Raw genomic sequence first — 5,125 nt, forward strand, 5'->3', positions numbered from 1 at the left:
TCGTCATCGTTGCTGCTACCATTGTCATAATCATAAATATGACGATAATATGATCATGTTCATTGAACATAATCAGTATGATTATTAAGAGTGATTTCGAAAAGATGTAACGTTATATATATATTATAATAATAATATAATAATAATAATAATAATAATAATAATAATAATATATAATAATAATAATATAAAATAATAATAATAAAATAATAATAATAATAATAATAATAAATGCCCTGATGCAGTACCAGGCAGTGGCTCTCATGGCTTCTGATCTTAACTGACTGGAAGTGTTATCATGTACATTGTTTTGTCTTGGTATAAAAGATGGGCTACAGTAAATATTCTGCTCAATACCACAGATTTGCTTGTCAGTTGTTTGACCTTAACCAGTTGAGCATGTCCCTTAGTGGCTGACGATATGTGCATCTCTGATCACGAGCAGAAGTAGTGGGGGAGCATCATAGCCATGTGTTGAGAGGGATTCTTTGGGGTTTGAATAGTTCACCTCTGGAAACATGGGTGGTTCTTTCAACATCCTTAAACAACCCTTATTCAGGGACCGTTTGAGCGGGATGGGCTACTCAACCTGAAGAAAATTCTAACTGGGCCCCACCTGCAAGGTCATGTGCTGTTTATCTTGATATGAGATCACCATGCCGCGCACATATGGTTGTGATGCATGTGCCTGGTGTACCTTTATCAGACGGGTAGTCATGATGGGTATATTGGGCTTCGTATATTTTACCCCAGTGTCACTTTGATGGCATGAACTGCTCTCTCACTGAATAATAATAATAATAATAATAATAATAATAATAATAATAATAATAATAATAATAAATGCCCTGATGCAGTACCAGGCAGTGGCTCTCATGGCTTCTAATCTTAACTGATTGGAAGTGTCATCATGTACATTGTTTTGTCTTGGTATAAAAAGATGGGCTACAGCAAATATTCTGCTCAATACCACAGATTTGCTTGTCAGTTGTTTGACCTTAACCAGTTGAGCATGTCCCTTAGTGGCTGACGATATGTGCATCTCTGATCATGAGTAGGAGTAGTGGTGGAGCATCATAGCCATGTGTTGAGAGGGATTCTTTGGGGTTTGAATAATTCACCTCTGGAAACATGGGTGGTTCTTTCAACATCCTTAAACAACCCTTATTCAGGGACCGTTTGAGCGGGATGGGCTACTCGACCTGAACAAAATTCTAACTGGGCCCCACCTGCAAGGTCATGTACTGTTTACCTTGATATGAGATCACCATGTCGCGCACATATGGTTGTGATGCATATGCCTGGTGTACCCTTATCAGACGGGTAGTCATGATGGGTATATTGGGCTTCGTATATTTTACCCCAGTGTCACTTTGATGGCATGCACTGCTCTCTCACTCGATAATAATAATAATAGTAATATTAATATTAGAGAGTATAATTCCAAACTTACAGGGAAAAATTCAATTTAGTATTAAATCAAATTTCACAATATAATGCATAATATATAAATTAGAGAAAAAACCACTATTATGCAATTCAAAAAATGATAGACATAAACTAAATCATAAATAAACAATAAAATATTTTTTTATAAAACATATACTAGATCACAAAAAGTATAAAAATGAATAATCCATATATAATATATAATAAGTATTATATTATATTATATCATATCATATATTATATTATATTATATTATATTATATTATATTAATATTATATTATATTATATTATAATATAATTATATTATAATTGCAGCGTGGAAGGTGTTTGTAAGCCATTTAAGAAACACACAAAAGCCGTTCGATTCACTTCAACATTTAAGTTTAATTTGTCAAAATATTTTTGTCAGTGAACAGGTCGCGGTCTTAAAGCGACGAAAATATTTTGACAAATTAAACTTAAATGTTGAAGTGAATCGAACGGCTTTTGTGTGTTTCTTAAATGGCTTACAAACACCTTCCACGCTGCAATTGTTTTCGTTTCAGCACACGATCTCAGATCAAATCACTTGCTATGCAAGTACATCTCCGTAATATATTATAATTATATTATATTATATTATATTATATTATATTATATTATATTATATTATAATGTAATATTATATATTATATATTGATTATTCATTTTTATACTTTTTGTGATCAAGTATATGTTTTATAAAAATATATTTTATTTTTTATTTATGATTTGGCTTTTGTCTATCATTGTTTAAGTTGCATAATAGTGGCTTTTTCTCTAATTTATATATATATATATCTTTTTGCGTGTAGGGTCTGCAGGCGATTAAACCTTAATAGGATGAAAGGCGAAGTCAACCCCAACAGGATTTGATAGTCAATGTGTAACAATGCACCAAAAACATTAAGTCTGAACTTCTATGAACGCTACCTTCCTCCATTCACCCCTCTCTCTCTCTTTCTCTCTTCTCTATTTATTTATTTCCGTCTCTCTGATATATCTGCATATCTGTATATATAGATATATGCGCGCGTACGTGTATATATATATATATATATATATATATATATATATTATATATATATATATATATATATATAAAAGCAAACTATACACGTACACATATATATATACATGTATAAATATATATATATAAATATATATTTGTGTGTGTATATATACATATATATATGCATATATATATACATATATATATATATATACATATTATATATATATATATATATAGAGAGAGAGAGAGCGAGAGAGAGAGACATCACTTATTTCAGTCATTAGACTGTGGCCATGCTGGGGCACTGCCATAGAGAATTTGTAAGTCGAATAATGTTTCGACCCCAGTATTTATTTTTTTATAAACCTGGTACTTATTCTTACTCGTTTGCCGAACCGCTATGTTACGGGTACGTAAACACACCAGCACCTGTTGTCAGGCGGTGAGATGGAGAACAAACACATACACACATACACACACACACACACATAATACATACATACACATACACACACACACATGAAAAAGGAAAATGATTAACTACAAAAAGCAAAAGAATACTTTATAAGATTCTAAATCCGAAACTAAACCGGAGATAGTTAACTCCACTACTAAAATCAATTTCCTCTATACCTATTTCTTTATTACCCACAGGGGGCTAAACATAGAGGGGACAAACAAGGACAGACATAGGTATTAAGTCGATTACATCGACCCCAGTGCGTAACTGGTACTTAATTCATCGACCCCGAAAGGATGAAAGGCAAAGTCGACCTCGGCGGAATTTGAACTCACAATGTAACGGCAGACAAAATACCTATTTCTTTATTACCCACAAGGGGCTAAACACAGAGGGGACAAACAAGGACAGACATAGGTATTAAGTCGATTACATCGACCCCAATGCGTAACTGGTACTTAATTCATCGACCCCGAAAGGATGAAAGGCAAAGTCGACCTCGGCGGAATTGAACTCACAATGTAACGGCAGACAAAATACCTATTTCTTATTACCCACAAGGGGCTAAACACAGAGGGGACAAACAAGGACAGACATAGGTATTAAGTCGATTACATCGACCCCAATGCGTAACTGGTACTTAATTCATCGACCCCGAAAGGATGAAAGGCAAAGTCGACCTCGGCGGAATTTGAACTCACAATGTAAAGGCAGACGAAATACCGCCAATCATTTCGCCCGGCGTGCTAACGTTTCTGCCAGCTCACCACCTTTATTTCCTCTATACCCATTAGCCCTAACCCAAGACACTCGATGAGAAGAAAAATGTAAACTCATCTTTGACGTTTCGAGCTTTAAAGTTCGTCAAAAAGTTAGACAAAAGAAAAGACGTGTTAGAAATTGAAATTAAACCAGTATAGTGGAGAACTACGTTAAGTAATACCATGTGCGTAGGGAAGGGGCGTTGCGACTGCGCTCATGAAAGAAAAGTCGTAGGCTTGTTGTTTGACTCCAGGTCAACTTTAGTTGGGCAACCCTAAAATCAAAAAGCTTTCCTCCTTTATGCATTTTGTGTTTGTATATCAGGCACGGTAACTATTGCTTAATGTGTACTTCACTGTTAAAATAGTTGAGTAAATAATATAAAAATATGGAGATTTCTCGCTAGTCGATTGGCCGCATAGAGGCACCATCGTTGGCTTGAATTTCATTAGGCTGAAAACAATAGTGTGAAAGGTGGTGTATTAGGGAGTAATTAAATCCAAACGATTGTATTTCGAATAGGGTCCGAATGGGATCAAATTTGCAACAAACGTATACATTTAATAACGCAATCTTTGCAAGCTTATGAAGTATATATTTCTTTATTGCCCACAAGGGGCTAAACATAGAGGGGACAAACAAGGACAGACAAAGGGATTAAGTTGATTACATCGATCCCAGTGCGCAACTGGTACTTTATTTATCGACCCCGAAAGGATGAAAGGCAAAGTCGACCTCGGCGGAATTTGAACTCAAAACGTAGCGACAGACGAAATACGGCTACGCATTTCGCCCGGCGTGCTAACGTTTCTGCCAGCTCGCCGCCATGCTTATGAAGTATAATTTATCGATAATTGATCACAATCTTGCCTGTCTGGGCTTAACTATTAACAGTTAAGTGGAGTTCACTGGGAAACTGAGATTTATGTGAGTAGGAGTTATGTTTGTTGCTTTGCTTATTGCAATGGGGCTATGCTGCACCAGTGATGGGATTGGAAACAGCGACTCCTCTCTTAGAACTCTGGCATAATATCAATTCAGTTATTTTTTAAACTCGACGTATTTAAATAAAGTTACAAACGGAAAAACTTTAAAATCGAAACTAAAGATTAGTAAGACAACGGAAAACAACGTTAAGTTATACTAGGTGCGACAATGAAACCGTGTCTCTATAGAGGAGCCGTCGTTGTTGTTGTTGTTGTTGCTGTTGCTGTTGTTGTTGTTGGTGGTGGTGGTGCTTAACTCATTGTTGTCCCTGATTGAGTAAGGCCTATTAACAAAGGCGTCCTGTCATGCCTATCCCATATTTTATTTCAATTGTGTAATCCATCATTACTTTATCTTAATGCCACTTCTATTTTACAATAAAGTTAAGTTGTGATTTGAGGAAGATTCGACAGCTATTTTTAGCAGTTTGAGC

This window comes from Octopus sinensis, linkage group LG5 (assembly GCF_006345805.1).
Source record: "Octopus sinensis linkage group LG5, ASM634580v1, whole genome shotgun sequence".
Taxonomy (NCBI): domain Eukaryota; kingdom Metazoa; phylum Mollusca; class Cephalopoda; order Octopoda; family Octopodidae; genus Octopus; species Octopus sinensis.